A 17158-nucleotide genomic window follows, 5' to 3' on the forward strand; every position below is an offset into this window, starting at 1 on the left:
GCCTGATGCTCGATCCTGGTCGAGGGGGTCCTGACTCCAGCCCCTGCCCTACCACCTCAGCTGGCCATCTGGCCAGGTGGGATCTGAGCCACTGCTCTGGTAGGCAGGCCTGATCCCGTAGAAGTCCCTGGTCATCGGGTGGGGGACATGGGCTGGTGGCACTATGGACAGCTGGGGTAGAAGCGGGTTGGTGGTGAGCTTAGGGGAGGCTTAGGGGGAGGAAAGAGGCACGTGTAGGGTGCTACTGGGATGTGGACTGGGGGTTCGGATGAGGGAGGGCCCGTGAAAGCAGGGTTTGGAGGAATGTTATGGGTTTAGGGCTGAGGCAGGGCTGAGGCCCAGCTGTGGGCAGAAAAGTCTGGTCTGAAAGGTGGGTGCGGGTCACATTGGTGGTTTGGGATGGAGAGGCTTTGGCCGTGGGAAAGCACCCAGATTGGGATTTAGGGTAGAGTTAGGGTGTGGTTTGGGTCTGGGAGTCTGGTTTGGGTTAGTGAAATGTCAGGTCTGGAGATGGGTTCAGGGGTGAGGCTGGGCAGGCACACGGTCACATGAGGCACAGTTTGGGGTTAGGCCAAAGGGGGGACAGCGTTGGGCTGCCACGTTAGGGTTAGGCTTGGCTAGAACCTCTCGAGAGTCTTGGGGAGCTGGTTGTCCGCCTTGTGGTGCCCCTGCTGGGTCTGTCTTCTCCCTTCTCAGTGGGCCACTCTCAGCCATGACTGGGTCCTCTGGCCCCCATAGTGGCAGGTCCCCCTGTAGCCTCTGAGCCAGGCCAGGGCCTGGGGGAGCAGCATTCTGCCACTGAGCCCCGAACTCTCTAAGGCCTGGTAGCTGCTGACACAGGGGCCCCATTTCACACTGAAGCAGGCCTGGGTTTAGGGCGACGCGCTGCCAGCCTGTTCTGCTGGCTGCCTGCCTTCCTGCCTCCTCTTTCTCCCAAGATGCTCGTCAGAGACCTTGGCGTCTTTGAGTCCTGGCTGGCTGCGGGTCTTCATAGTGCTAGCTCCTCTCCCGACCACCCTCCCTTCCAGGTCCGGGGGTGGGGTGAGAGCTCTGCCTGCTCCTCCCTTGGCCTTAACCACAGTGCTACCCGGGGGCCGGGCTGTCTCACCTTGTCATGGTTTCCCACACATGTCCACGCCAGACTTGGGAGCCCAGGGTTAGGGTTATGTCCACAGTATGCCTCCAACCCAGACTGCCCAGGTCCCGTGGCCACTCCCCTGAACTGTGTAGCCCTCCCTGAGCCTAGCCAGCCTCCTGAGCCTCAGGCTTGTGGCGCCTTAGGGGCTGTACTCTGCCACCTGGACTGAGTGGGAGGCTGGGGGCCTAGTGGTGGGCTGGTGGTCCAGTCTGGGCCAGAAAGCCCCGGGCTTCCCTAGGCTCGGCTCCTGAGAATCAGTCGCCTGGACCAGGGCCATGGACCAGGTGGTCGGGGTGAGGCTTCTGCCCCACCACTGTAGGTCCCTGGGGGTGGGTCTGGTTCGGGAGGTGTGGTGGCACCTGGCTGGGTGGCTGGGTGGCTGGGTGTGTCTGTGTGTGACTCAGGCTGGATGCCGGGGACTTGAGCTGGTGGCTTTGTTCTCCCCCTGGCCTGGGAGGGTGTGCGCAAAGCAGCTGTGAGTCACTGGGGTGTGGCCCAGCTGGCTTGGAGTCTCCCCAGAGAGAGAGAGAGAGAGAGAGAGAGAGAGACACACACACACACACACACACACACGAACACCCCCCCCCCCCCCATGCACAGCCAGTGCAGTGGCCCTCTCCCCGGGGCCTTTCCCTCAGTGGTGCTGTGGGCACTTCCCAAGGGGCTCCATGCTGACCAAGGGCCCTGTGCCTCTGGAGCTCCCTCCAGTTAGAGCCCTGGAGGAGCTGGAATGGGATCTGGCCCCAATAGCCACAGCCCAAGACCCCGAGGGGCACACTGCCCCTTCCCCAGCTGCCGGATCAAGAACATTTGCAGGTCACTATGTGCTACTATACAGACTGTCAACCCAAGGGACCCGGAAAACAGCTCTGGGTGGAGGAAATGATTATTCCCACTACAGATGAAGGAGCTGGGGCTGTGGGAGGCTAAGGAGGCAAGTCAGTGGCCAGCCTTTCCCAAGCCTCCTCACCAGGTGTTCACGGTGGCCTGCCCTGTGCCAGGTGTGGGCGCATCTGTGATGATGGCCTGCCTCCCCCCTGCTTCAGGGCAGCTCATCATGAGTACCCCTTCAATACCACCTCTCCATCAGCCTCAGGCGGGGCTCCCACAGGGTCGGGGCAAGCAAGTAGCCCCTCCCAGCCACCGGGCCTCGGTTCTAAGCCCTTCCATAGCTTTGAGTGGAGACAGACATGCCCCGCTGGACCCCTGGGCAGTGCCCAACTGCTTTCTCTGGGCAAGGGGCAGAGGGCCCTGGGGCCCAGCTCCCTCTTTGGGGAGCCAAACTTCCCCATTCCCAGGGAAGGACAGGAAGTGTGGTTTCTATGTGACCGCTGGCCCTTGCCCACAGGCGTGGACATGCCTGTCCTGTGTGGATGGGAGCGGGGAGGACAGCCAGCTGGCTGTAAATCAGGTGTGAGGGGCAAGCAGTGCAGGTTGAGGGACAGCCCCCTCCCCCAGGGGGGAAGCAGAGAACCCGTGGGTCCTGTCTCCAGGCTGGGCTCGGGTCCTCAGAGACCACCTGTAGGGGAGCGGATGGATATTCTCCAACAGAGACCAGGGGCTGCCTTGGGGGCTGCAGGCCCCAGAGGGTGCTCCAGAGGTGGGGGGAGTGGGGGGTTGGGATGTCAATAGGGTGCAGTTCTAAGAGCAGGACCCACCCCCTCCACCCACAGCCCCACCCAGTTCTCTGTCAGGAGCTGTTTGAGGGAGAGGAGAAAGCGCCTTATAAGGTAACAAACATGGTCCGCCAGGTGGAGAGGACCGGCGCCTCCCTGCCTCCAGGCCTCCCTGCCCCACCCTGCAGATGGGCTGCTTACGCTTGGGGTGGGTATCCCAGGTCTGGCCTGGAGCCTGACGGTGTCCTCCTGCCCCACCCCCTCAGCTCAGGGAGCCCCTGCTACCAGCCAGGACTCTGGGGGCCAAGAGTGGGGTGGGCACCTGGCATGGGGGAGGCCTGGCCCTCCCCACGTGGGAGCGGGGAGGCAGAAGGGGCAGTCCAGCGTCAGAGAGGCTGCTGTGTGACCTTGGCTAGTGACTGCTCCTTTCTGAGCCTGTTTCCTCTTCTGTGCCATGGGGGAGGGGGCACTAGAGGCTATGAATCAGCTCCTGGGGATCCTAAGCCCTATGGAGTGTCCCTTCACTTACAGGCACTTAAGAAGACTGGGCCACACCAGCCACTCTGGGTCACAGTCTCTGACACCTTCCCCAAGCCCAGGACCTTCCTTCCCTGCCACTGTTTGGCTCCCTAGGCAAGGGCCAACCCTCACTGTTCCAAGAAAGCTGAGGCTCCAGAACAGTTCTGGTCAGTCTCCAGGTGGGTTGGCCTCCCTCAGCTTGCTGACCTGCCAGCAGTGGGGCCTGGTGGAGAGAGCCTGAGGATGCAGGCGTTCTCTCCACAGACCTGCCTCCCTGCCCGGAATACCTGTCTCCAGCTCTCCAGCTCTCCGCTAGAGCCTCCCCACCGAAACCCCCACTCACCCCCAGCCGTGCGCTCCCCAGCCCTTGGGTGCACTGGGTTTTGCATCGCCCTGTGATGGCCGACCTGTGATGGGTGTCCTGTGAGCGCCAGATGTGCCATCTTGGAATTTCACCCTGGAGAGAAAAGCCCTGACTCGAAATTTCTAGAAGGCGTTACAAGCATGATTTGGATTTGGCTCTAAGCAGTGCTGAGTTTAACAGAGAGGTTTAACAGCATGGCCGGGGCAGATCTGGGCCTGGAGGCAGCCCATGCTTTGGCCTGGACACCTTGTGCGCACAGTGAAGGAAGGGAGGGTGTCTTCCGGTTGGTCCTAGAAATCTCGGAGCTGGGAATATCCTTGGCTGTTATCTAATTCAACCTCTCACTGTGGGCCTTGGGCAACTGAGGCCCAGAGCTGGGACTAGAGCCCACAGCTCCTGACCACCAGTACCACCTTTTTTCCCCAGGGGGGGTGCTGTGTGCTCTCTCCCTGCTCTCTCCTTGTCTGGCTGGGCCTGGACCTGAGAGGTAAGGGGTTCCACCTGGTGGGTACACCTACATGGCCCCACTGGGAGAGGACAGGGTGGGGGCCAGGGACACAGCCTTGCCCCTGGTCTCTCCTCTGTCTGTCCTGGTGTAGGAGCCTCCCAGCACGGTGATTGCGCCGAGGGTTTCCAGGGAGCTGACGAAGCAACTTCTTTGTGAAAAAACCAGGCCAAACACGTGAGAATGGCTGAGGTGTCCTCTCCTGTTCCCAGCCTCCCCTGCGTGATGCAGCCCTTGGAGTCCTGCCCCCGGCCCCCGGCCATAGTGCAGAAAGGACCCCTCCTGAAGCTCCCAGAATGGCATCTGTTCTTGAAGGCCCTGGGGAATTCAGAAGTTCTAGCGGGAAGTTCTGCTTGTTGTCTGGCTCTAGTCTCTCCTGCTGTGTGTTGAACCCTTCTCTTCTTGCCATGTCCACTGGAGGTGGCAGATTGACTGCCCAGCGCTCAGGCCACAGTAATCCGGAGGTCAGGATTGCAAGTATCCTCATTCTCTCTTCCACCTGCAGGGTTAGGGGAAGCCGGAGGCTCCATCCTGAATTCCCACGGGGAATGCCCTTCTCCACACCCCTTCCCCAGCCTGCTGGCCCCGTCCTGGACTTTCACCCCTTGCACACACTCCCCTCTCCAGGAAGTGCTGGCTATGCCCCAGATTTTTCCTTGACTCTGTATTGAGCTGGCTTCCAGCATCTTCTCTGTGTCCTGAACTAGCCTGTGTTCCCAGTGCCTTGGGCAGTTCCTGATGCAGTTGGTGCTTAATAAGTGTAATGGGCTTATGAAGGGCAGCTTTTCCAGCACATGCTGAAAACCACGATCCATGGACTCTCCCAGACTTTCCAAATGTGAGGCTCCAGGGTAGACCCCGTAGGTTCTTTCCATGGGGACCTTTGGTTCATAGTGCTCTAATGAGGTTATCTGAACACGAGCGACCTTGGGCTAGCTCTCTCTCCTGGCCTGGAGGCTGGTGCTAGGCCCTTTCGGGGGTTAGATGGAGGAGGAAACTGCCAGGCCTGTTCACAGATCATCACTCCCTTTCCTGCTGACTTCTCTGGGCCTAGATCTGGATCCATCAGGAAGTTCTAGAAGCCAGGAAGGCCAGGGCCTGGAAGGCAGAAGGCACAGTTCCTCCCAGTTCCCTGGGCTCAGTGCGGGGCTGAGAGCAGGGTCACAGGCTGCTGTGAGTCACAGAACAACTGTAAATTCATGGATTTAGTGAGTATTTACTGTATACAAAGCACATGACTGCAGGAGCCAGAGCACGTTGGGAAGTCATCAAGCCTAGGACCACCCTGACCCCCAGATAGGCAAGGCTGTAGAAATGGCCTCTTCCTAGCGACTCAGGAACCTGGGGCTTAGAGAGAGTCACGCGTGGCCCTGGGCCACCCAGCACCCACAGCAGCTGGAACGAAGAGTCCTTGTTCCTTTCCCAGCACCTGTTGCCCAGTGCTGCCTGAGTAGTGGGGTCAGTGGCGGGGAAGGGGGCGCTGGCTGAGGAAAGACAGTGTTCTGAAGCACAGGGGCCCCTGGTGGGGGCGGGGGGAAGCAAGACAGGAAATCCACAGCAGCCCATCCAGGACCGTGGACTTGCGACAGGCATGTGTTGTGTGTGTGTGTGTGTGTGTGTGTGTGTAAGAGAGTGCGGCAGGGGCCATGCAGGCTTGGTTCTGAGCAGACTTGCTAAACATGTGAGTATTTATAAAGCAGGAGGAACAGTTTTTGCTATTTCCGCATTTTGCTGTGGGTGCACTGAGGGGTCTTAGTGTGGTCAGGCAAGGACTGGGGGACACTGCGGGTGGGGGAAGCCCAGCAGGGTTATGGGCAGGAGTTGGGGGCAGGAGTATAGGTCGTCAAGGGTAGCATGACAGGGCGGCTCTGGAAAGTGCCTGAGCCGTTCAGAGTTGGGGAGAGGAGGCTCCAGGTCTGCCCCCTTCAGAGACGAGGGAGTCCAGAAACTGGAGGCACTTCTGCCGCCTGGCTGTGCGCAGAGGCTGTGGCTAGTGTGGTCTTCGGGGTTTTGGGTGTGCGTGTGGGGCTCTGGTTCAGAGCCTTAGCAAGCCTCTGCAAGGCTCTGGCTTTGTCCTTCTAAAGAACTCTATGCCCCAGGCACAAGCAGGAAGTGCTGGCGGTGGTGGGACAATGGAAGGCGTCCCTACCCACGGCTCAAGGCCACCTTCTCCGGGACCTGCAGTAGCCCGCGGCGGCCGGCAGGAGGCGGTGCCCGACAGGCTTTGGAACGCTCCTCCTCCCCCTGCCCGCGGCGGGGCGCCCCGGAATGCAGCGGGGCTCAGATGTGGCGGCGCCGCCCGCGTCCCGTCCCGTCCGGTCTGGGCGGCCCTGAGCGGCCTCCCTGCCCGGGCACGCCGGCCGGCGGGCGGGCGGACACCAGGTGTCGGCGCTGCGGGAACAGAGGCTTCCGAGCCCCGCCCCGGGACGTGGCGCCACACCTGGCCCCGCCCCCCCGTCCCCCCTCCCCAGCTCCCCCGGCCCCGGGCCCCTTGCCCCCCCCCCCCCCCCCCGTCCGGGCGCCGTGGGGGTGGGCCCTGGCGCTGGCCAGGCTGCGGGACCCACAGGCCCTGAGTTCCAGAGTTTCAGGGTCCGGGGGACCCTCCCGGGCGGCTGCCCGACACACACAGCTGGCTTGTTGGTCGGTGGCTCCGGGGCCAGGTCCCCAGCACCCCTTCAGTGGCTTCCCACCTGTCCTGCTGGAGGGAGCCGGAGCTGTGTGGAAGTCTGTGCTCTGGGTCTCATTTTCCCTGCTAAAAGAGGGCAAGGACCCTATCTTGCAGGACTGTTGTGGGCAATGACCCATAGAGGTTTATGGACAGTGCCAAAGGATGGGGGTCCCTACCCCGCTCCCCCAACACACTGGCAGCTTGACTGGGCAGCTTCCCTGGGTAGGTCCATCCTATCCCATAGCAGGCTGTTCTCATGTTGGGAGTGGATGCGCAGGGTAGCAGAGGAGAGAAGTGCGAGCTTTGGCCTGTTCTGGTTATAGGATGGACCTGTTCTCTTCGTCTGGTGTCTCTGAATGGAAGCAGGGCTCACTGCACAGTGGCTCAGCCCCTCAACTCCTGCTGACCCTGGCCTTGGCCTTCAGGGCTAAGACAGAGTGGGAAGCTCAGACCAGAGGGTCTTGGAAGGAGGGCCTCAGACCAGAGGGGCAGGCTCTGGCAGCATGGGGTGCAGTGGGGTGGGGTACATACACAGAGAGTACAGACCCCATTTCCACTTGACAGACGGGTATACAGAGGGTCTTTTCTCATTCTCTCTCCTCCATACTTTTTGGGATTGTTTTAAAACTGCAAAACCATAGTGGTGGGGAGGGCATGGATCTTAGAATATGTTCAGGTTCCTCCTTCCCAAACTCAGGTATGTCTGTGGTCCCATCAGTGACCTGCTCATTGTGGCCATATTCCAGGCCCTGGAAGTTCCAGAAGGGACCCTGTCTGGGAAGTGTGAACCCTGTCAGCTCTAAGGCTAGGCCCAGGGAAGAAAGAAGTTTCTCCTTGCAGTCTGCTCCTCCTCCCAACAGAATATCCACTGATTTTAGGGTGTGTGTCCCCTCTTTACCTTTCTACCCCACCAGCTGGACAGGAACAGCATACGGAGCAAAACTCAAGAGAGATTTGCTGGAACCCTGGCTGTCTCCAAAGGGGTGGGGAGGGGTCAGGAGGCCCAGCTCCTGGCCTAAAGCTCACCTTCACTGTGTGGTTCTAGCAAGGTCCCTCCTCTCTCTGGGCCTCAGTTTCTCCATCTGTAAAATGGGGCAGTAGGGTGTATTTATGGTGCTGGGATATCACCCCTGGGATGTCTGTGCTACCCTCTACACTCCCACATCCGGGTTCCCCCTGAACTGTTTTGGAGGGAGGGACCTGGAAGGGGAAGGGCCCACGTGGGTCGCGCAGTCTGCGTTTGGGACAGTGTAGTTTCCAGAGGACAAAAGAAAGTGGCTCTCATTGTCTGCTGAGCATGGCAGGAGTTCCTGCTAGGTGCTCCCCATCCACCTGGGGGTGAGAATGGGCAAGGGCAAGGGTCCCAGATCAATCCTTTGGGGCCTGATGGGTTGGGGGCTTGGTGACTGAATGACATACTTTTAAGGGCTGGGCTGCCTTGTGGTTGTCCCTGATCCCTTGAGACATTCTTCAGAATTAGCTTGTCAGCCCAGGTTGTTCTCTGCCTGGGACACAAGACAAGGAGCTCCTCTCCTTCCAGGGCCAGGCACTGGGGTGGCCATGGGCGGTGGGTTGGCCTGGCCTGGCAGAGTTTTTTGAGGAGACTTGGGTCCTAGGGAGAGGTGGTTGTGAAGATATTGACTGGCATCCTTTTTTCAGGAGGCCATGGGGATAGCACATGTGGGACAGGGCACGGTGGACATGTGGGCCTCCTACCTTTCACCTGTTTGAGGCATGGTCCCAATAGCCTCATGCTTGTGGAGTGATGGAGCTGGGGAGGGGGCTGTCAGGCAGGCTGGAGAACCCCCAGGAGGACCCTCAGGTTGTCCCAGTCTCAGGGAAGGCCCCCTGAAGCAGCCCCAACTTGCGGTGGGCAGAGCAAACCCTCTGATGGCTTGGAGGGTGAGTGGGTCCCCAAGTCCTCCATTTTGTACCGGTGTCTGTGGCCAAGAGCAAGAGGGAAGGCAGCAGGAATGCAGGAATCCTGGCCAGGCCATGTCCCAACAGGCTGGGGTGGGAGGGCTCTTCAATCCGCCTCGTCGCTAAGCAGCCTGTGCAAACAGCAGAGACACACAGACAGCCTCTGTGTGTGTGCCCGTGCCGGGGGGCCTCTGGGCTCAGGGGACCCATTGCTACACACTGAAGATGGGAGCCCTTGCTGCCATGCACAGACCCGAGGTGGGGGTTGGGCCTGCCAACACCTGCCAGGTGCTCACCATGTACGGGTTGGATCCATTCATTAGCTCCTTTAATCCCTACACCCCGACAAGCACCCCTCTTACCCACTTTTATAGAGAGGGAAAGGGAGGCTCTGAAAAGTCACACACACATAGGGCACAGAGTGGTACACCCAAGCCAGGACTCACACTGAGGTCTGTCTGACTCCAGAGTGTAGTCTTGCCCTAGATGCGTGTGGCTGTGTGTGCCTGGGAGCATCTGTGGGGGGCATGCCTTGGTGGTGGACCTGCGCGGGTCTGTGCCCAAGGACACTGTGTACACCTGTGTCCACATCTGGCGTGTGCACATCATGCCCACGTGTGAGCGCAGGACATATATTAGCTGCGGATGTGCGCTCGCATGCACAAGCACACGCGTGTGCCGAGTGCATGTGCATCTGTGTGCCCACTTGTGCACGTCTGCACACAGCCCTGTGCCGTGCCTACGTGGTCCTCTCTGCAGGCTGCCCTCACTCGCTAGCCCACCCACCTTCTGTCCCCTTCTTGGGCTCCTGCCTTGGCACAGGCCCCAGCAGGAAGTGACCACCTTGTGGGTGGCACTGGGACTTCCGAGGATTTGAAGGAAGGGGATTTTGGGGTGAGAGGGTTGGTAGAAACAGGGTTGAATAAGAGGAAGGGGCCTAGAATGAGAGGGATTAAGGCTGGGGCTGGTCTGGGTTTTCTTTAGCCCCTAAGCAGGGGAGTGGCGCAGGGCGCCCTGATCTTGTCCCCTTCCTCTACCTACTTTTCTCAAGGTTCAGCTCCCCACTGCCTAGGGAAATGCTCCAGGGAGACCGCAGTGGTGTCCCAGGGCTTGGAGGACTTGGCTGTGTCCTGTCCCTCTATCTGTGTGTGCCAGGTAATCCTCCCTCAACCTCCAAGGGAATGGAGAGGTGAGGGGGCCCAAGAAGGGAGTCCTCTGTGGTTCACAGGTGTGGGGGAGAAGGGCTGAAGCTAAATTCTAGCCCAGTGCACCGCCCCTTGGCACCAGCTCTCTCCGCCTGTGGGCATAGAGGTGCAGGCAGAGCGGTGGTCAGCAGGGGGCGCTCGAGGCCTGCGGATCGCGGGGAGCGGTGGGGCAGGAGGGGCTGAACCAAAGGTACAGACTCACCCGCAGGTGGGGTGGGGATATGGGTGGGAGGATGGACTTAGTACCACTTGGGGCAGATTCCCAGAGGGACAGATCTACATCCCCTCCCTAGAGGGACAGACTCAATTCTTCCACCCACAGATTCACAGGCCCGTTGAGGGACAGGCACGGGGACAACCCCCTCCCCCACTAGAACCTTCCAGGCACAGCCCTGGAGTCAGACAGGCCTGGGTCAGGTGCCAGCTCTGCCTCCCACCCCCCCTCCAACCCCGTGACTTGAGGCAAGTCACTCAACCTCTCCTGAAATGGGGGCGATGTGTGCTAGACCAAGTTGCCTGAGCAGGCTCTCACAGGGATGTCCTCACCCTCCTCAGCAAATACTTCATGAGCATCTGCTAAGTGCCAGGCCTTTTGTGAAGCGCTGGGGGTACAGCGATGAGCAAGTTACAAAGGCTGGCCCCTGTCTCAAGGAGCTAACATTCTGATGGCAGGGAGGTGTCCTAAGGCTTGTTGAAATGAAAACTAGTCAACACCCCCCCACCTGCCATCTCGATGCTTTAAAATGGAAATCATGAAAGACTGGCAGAGATGGGCCTTTCTCTCTTTTATTTCTTGTCACATGCAGGGCTGGGAAAATCCCAGACCTTATGTTCTGCTCCAACCCTCGACCTCTTAGCACAGAGTCAGATCCAGCCACCTTCCACTCCAGACCCTGTCCTCACTTAGTCTCAGCTGGAGTCCAAAGATGGCCCACAGGGCCTGGCACAGTCTGGTCCCGGGTCTGGCCAGTCTCCTCCGGCTCTCTCCTCTCCCTCCATTGCCCCCAAACTGGCCTCCTTGCAGGTCCTCAAACACACCTCAGGGCCTTTGCCCTTGTGGTTCCCTCTGCTGGAATGCTCTCCCTAGGCATTCACGTGGCTTGCTTCCTCCTGGGTTTGATGAAATATCTTTTAGGAGGCCTTTCCCTGCCCTCCTGATAAGCACCCCTACCCCCTGCACTCCCTGTGCACCTGCCTCCTTTATGTTTCCCCGGGAGAATTCATTATTGCCAGCAGGCCAACTGTCTCTTTTACAATAGGTTTCTTTCTCATCTTTCTTCTCCTGTGAGAATGTAAACTCCATGTGAGCAGGGTTTGGGCAGATTTGTTCCTGCTGTAACTTCAAAGCCTAAAATATGCCTGGCGCATTGTAGGCATCAACAAATACTTGTCAGGGGAATGTGAGCAGCTGGCTCCAGGGCGGTATGCATTCCTTGGTGACTGGAGCATGCATTCCCTGGATGGGGGGTGCCCGACTTCACAGCTGCAGCTGGGCCACTGCAGGCACAACCCTGTTAGGGGCTGGAGGGCTGGGGGATGGGGAGAAGGCGGGAGTATTCTGGTTCTTTCTCGCTCTTTATGGGATGGAAGTTGAATGGCTATGGTAAACTCCACCAAACTCTCATGTCTTAGTTGGGACATAATCGAGAGGCAGCTTTCTCCCTTCGAAAAAAATGAAAAATGTAAAAAAATCTAGCAATCAGAGGGGGAGGTGGTAGGTGATCCTTCCCCTTTCCCTCCCTCCCTTCCTCCCCCTCTCTTTTTCTTTCCCTCCCTCCCCCCCTTTCCCTTCCTTCCTTTCTCCCTCCCTCCCTCCCTTCCTTCCTACTTTCCTTCCTTCCTTTCTGTCTTTCTCCCTTCCTGCCTCTCTCTCTCTCTCTCTTTTGAACCCACTTCCCTCCTTCCACCTCCCATCTCTGACAACCACTGGTCTGTTCTCCTGCTTCTATGAGTTTGTTTGCTTGGATTCCCCACATAAGTGAGATCATACAGTATTTGTCTTTCTGTCTGATGTTTCACTTAGCATAATGCTCTCAAGGTCCATCCGTGTTCACAAATGGCAGGATTTCCTTCTTCTTGTGGCTGCATAGTATTCCATCGTACATGTACAGTACATCACCCCTTCCTTATGCATCCATCCATAGATGGACACTTGGGATATTTCTGTATCTTGGCTATTGTGAATAATGCTGCCGTGAAGACAAGGGTCCAGAGATCTCTCCGAGGTGGTGGTTTTGTTTCCTTTGGATCTATTCCCAGAAGTGGAATTGTTGGATCGTATGGAAGCTCTATTCTTGGTTTTTGGAGGAAACTCCAAAGTTTCCATAGTGCCTGCGCCAATTCATATTCCCACCAGCAGTTCACGAGGGTTCCCTTTCCTTCTGTCCTTGCTAACACTTGTGATTTCCTGTAGTTTTGTTACTTGCCATTCTGATGGGTGTGCGGTGGCATCTCATTGTGGTTTCGATTTGAATTTCCCTGATGCTGAGTGATGTTGGACACTTTTCATGTATCTGTTGACCACCTCTGCCCATTTAAAAAATTGGCTTGTTTTTTTTTTTGCGATGGAGTTGTATGAATTCTTTATATATTTTGGATTAGCCGCTTATCAGATACATACTTTACAATTTTTTTCTCTCATCCCATGGGTTGCCTTTTCATTTTGTGGACAGTCTCCTGTGTTGTGTAGAATCTTTTTAGTTTGATGTGGTCCCACTTGTTTATTTTGGGGGGATGTTTGTCATTTCTGGACAGAGGGGTTCCAGCAGAGGATTTACATGTGTTACACATTCTCCACCTGGGGCATAGATGCTGGCCGCCTTCTGGAAGCCCAGGGGGCTGTAGCCATCTTGTAAGAGCAGTTAGCCAGGCTTTAAGTCCCAACTATTCCAGTAGAAGGAAGACACTCCGTCCAAACCCCCTACCCCCGTGTCCGGCTCCTTGGGGCCCTCGTCTGAGCTCCTGGATGTAGGTAAGCCCACCTGCTTTGGCTCTGGAGGAGGTGCTGCCTCCTGTGTTTCCTCAGCAACCCCACCCCCACCCCTGCCACCTGCCTCCTTCTTCTTTAAGTTTCCCGTACCCACTCTTATCAGCTACTTGCATCGAATCCCCTCTGTGTGAAATGACTGGATACCAACTGATAGACCAGAGAAGGAAAACTCTAGAAAAGCAGATTGTACCCGGTGTCTCGAAGAACACCAGATGGGGTAATAGTAAAGCAAGAAATAAAAAGTAGTGTGGAGGTGGTAGGGGGCTAATTTTGGTGGGTGGGTCTGGTGAGCTCTGAGCTGACACCTGAGAGGAGCCAGAACTGAGGGAGCGAAGTTTCTGGTGGGCACCGGCTCTCTGGGGCTGGTGGGCTGAGGCAGCCCATCCAGTACAGTGTGCTGTTCCTGCCCCTGCCGGCTGGGCGGAGAGATGGCTTCGAGGGGCTCAGCCCCGGGAGCCTCTGAGCTCGTAGGCCCGAGATTTGAGCTAAGTGTGTGGGGATCTGAGCTCCAGTTTGAAGGCTGGGAAGAGCAGCCCCATCTCCCTTCTCCCCCGCCTCCTCCTCCTTAAGCCAGAGGAAGCCCCGGCGGGCTCGGGGCCGGAGAAGTGCTAGTCTCGCAGGGGCCGGAAGGGGGCAGTGGTTGCCGCTGCGCGCGCCGGCGGGGAGGCGGGGCTTGACCTTTCCCCAGTGGAACGTGGGCTGTCGGCGCCTGCAGGGAACTGGAAGGAAGGGCCCCCTCCCTCCCCTCTCTAATCCTCAGCCCCCCACCCCCGCCCCAACAGAGCTTTGAGCCTGGAGGGCTCTCCTGGAGGGGGGAAGGTGCGGGTGAGGCTAGGCAGGTGGTGTGGACCCTCCCCTAGCTGCTCCCTGCCACCACCTGGGCCAGGTAGCGGGTGGAGGCCGACTCGCCTAGCGATAAGGGGGAAGAGTTTCATAATTAGCATGTTTGCTATTACTGCTGTTGTAAAGCACGGAGCATGTGCCAGGCTCTGTGCTAAATTCTCGCATCCTGCATCATCTCTTTAAAGCTGTGCAACAGACCTAGGAGACAGGAGGTCCATCTCCCAGAGTTGCCCAAGACCACACAGCTAGAAGCAGAGCTTGCTCTCCAGGTCATGTGTCAGTTACTCTGACTGCTGCCTCTCTAGGGCGGTGAAATGCCCCCAGTATCAAGGCGAGTAGGGAAGGGATGGGCGGGCGTCAAGGTATGGACATCCGAGGGACCTGCATGGGCACCCAGCCAACTCCTTTATTTTACAGATGGAGAAACAGATCCAGAGAGGGGACAGTGACCTGCACAAGGTCCGGCAGAGAGCACATGGCCAACCACAACAGAGTGGACTTGGGCACAACAGGAGACTAGGAGCCAGAAGCCAAAAGCCAGAAGCCCCTTGAGGGCAAGGACTCCTTCTAGACCCTTTATTCTCTTCTCCCTCCCTGCTGGGCCTCGCGCAGGGCGCAGCACGCAGTAGGTGCTCAAGAAGTCCTCTGTGGTGGGTGTGTCTGTCATCCTGATGTAGCTGCGATCACCTGCCATTCATGCCTTCATTTATTCGTCCAGCACTTCGTAAGCCCTGATGGTGTGCTGGCACCCTGCTAGACAGGGGGATGCACAGCTGAATGACACAGTTGGCTTATCTTTCGGGGGGACTTCGGGGGTTACCCCACATTATGACCCGTGCTTCCATCGTCTGGTAAATTGTAGTTTGCTCTCTGCGTCGGCTGGAGGCTGAGCAAATCTGTTCCACTTCACTCCCCCAGGCCATTTCCCCTCCTTATTCCTTGCTAGCCACAACATCCCCTCCTTTCAAGCTGCTTCCTTCCCCTCACCAAGCCCTAACTGACTACCGTCTCTTCCCCCTTCCCTGCTCTGCAGACCCTAGGGCAGATGTCTTGGCTCTGCCCAGGTATCTCTGTTTCTGTCTCTCTGTTTCTGTGTGGGTGCCCTCCCCCACCCCCATCAGCCTCTGGAACTTCCCAGATATTGGGACCACCTCTCCTCTAGTTGTTTTTCCTCAGGGCTAAATAGTCCAGGAGAGGGGACAGGAAGGGGAGGTTGTACAGTCCACACCAGGACCCAGGGCTGATCCTGGGCTCTGGCTCCAGGATCCCCTGCGGGGAAGACTTCTGGAGCCCCCAGGGTGCTGACTTACTAGTTCAGGCCAAGAGCCTGAGCTCTGACCACCCATGCTGAGCCCCGGGGGCTGTGGCTGGGCACTGGCTGTTGGATGAGTGCTCAACAACCCCCCCCCCCCACTGCCCCCTCCCTTTGTATCTGAGGATGGGGCCTGCGGTCTCCACTTCTTCAGCTCTGTGGTTGGGTCCTTTATACCGTCCCTCTGTCCTACGGTGGGCAGTCTGCAGGTAACAAATGGTTCTTCGGAACCCAAATCCTTCCTTTCACCTGCTGGGTGACCAAAGTGACAGTGATTGGCCTCTCTGAGCCTTAGCTAATGATACCTGTCCTGTTGGTCTCACAGGTAGTTAGGAGGACCAGAGACCAAGGAGAAGAAAGAGCCAAACCCGGGTAAGGTCTTCGTTTTGTTATACTCAGAGCAGGGGTGGTGTCCTTGGCCGGGTGTTCAAGAATCACTCTGGAGGGCAGGAATGGGAAAGGGGAGGAAGGAGGAAGCTTACACAAGGAAGCAGCCAAAATGCTTCTTAAAGGGAAATTTATGGTCTTCTGAGAATCTTTTATTGAAAAAGTAGAAAGATGGAAAATTAAAGCATTCAACACAAGAAGTTGGAAAATAATAAAAATAATAAATTCAGGGGCACCTGGGTGGCTCAGTCGGTTAAGTGTCTGTCTTCGGTTCAGGTCATGATCCCGGTTTCCTGGGGTCCCGGGATTGAGCCCCACATCGGGCTTCTTGCTCAGTGGGGGTTCTGCTTCTCCCTCTCCCTCTGCCCCTCCTCCTGCTTGTGTGCTCTTGCTTTCTCAAATAAATAAATAAAATCTTTTAAAAAATTCAAAGAAAATGGAAGAAAGGAAATGACAAATATGTATTTCTTGGCTACAACATTCATATTCAGATTCAGAAATTCAGATTAGTATTCATGAAATCCATAAGTAAGGAATTCACAGAAAAAAGTAAGTAGGGAGTCAGTCTCAGTTCTAGGCCTCTCCTGGAGGGGAATGTGGATTTTCCATAGTTTCTCCTGCGTTTCTGAGAGCAGGGTCCATCCTGCAGGGGCCTCAGAAGAATGGACAAACTCTAAGCTGAAGTCTTGCAACTTCCAGACCTGGGGCCTGGCCGTGCGGTGTGTGCCCTGAGAGGGCCAGCCAGAGGCCTACTGGCCTATATTTGGTATCCAAAGTAGTGGGTTGTCTTTAATCTACAACTTGGGCTTATAATAACCATAGCAACATCACCAATAATCCTTTACACTTGTTACAGTTCAGCGTGCTGGAAAGGAAAGACATGCTGTTCCTGATAGGAATGAACATAGCGCTCTCATCACGTCCTCAAACACCCTATCAGATAAGTAGAGAAGGTCTGTGCTCCATTTGGCGGATGAGTAAAGTGAGACTCTGTTTGTCTGAGGTCTCAGTGAGTCGATGAGTCAGGACACCAATGCTTCAAAGTCCCTTCTTTGCTCCTAAGATTCCTGTCTTGGAGACACCTGCTCTTTCTTCTTGGGGCTCACTTAAAGCCCCACTTCCTCCAGGAGGCCTGTGCTGATTATCCGGTTTCCTGAACAAGTTCTGTTCTCATTCCTGAACTTCTCCCTTGGTTAGGAAGTTTGTGATGGCGATCTTAGGTAGATAGTGTATCTCTCAACTTGACTGTGAGCTTCCTGTGGTGGAGCGGTGGGGACAGTTGTAGGTGTCTTAGTGCAGGGCTGGGTTTGGAGAAGATCCGCGATCCTTGTTTGTTGATCTAGAATTTGGTTTGACAGGATTAGGCCTGTACCCATCAGAATAGATTCTGGGCTGTGCCAACCCCCACGGTCGGGCAGAGTGCTTGAGAAGGAACCGCCATCAGCTGGAGGATCCCCCATGTCTGTGCTTGCTGAGGCGGCCACGCGGTGCCTGGACACGTCAGAAAGTGCTGGGAACATAGGTCAACACTGGGAAAATCTCCTTATAGGATTGCAGGGTAGGTGGGAGAACTTTTTGTGTCCAAGCTGCATGGGTCTGAAGGTATAATTAAGTCCCTGGACCCCTTCCCCCATAATTGGAGAATCCCCAAAGTTCTGTGGTCAGTCTCTTTGACCAGGGGCACCAGTCTGG

The sequence above is a fragment of the Martes martes genome (assembly GCF_963455335.1).
Source record: "Martes martes genome assembly, chromosome: 8".
NCBI lineage: Eukaryota > Metazoa > Chordata > Mammalia > Carnivora > Mustelidae > Martes > Martes martes.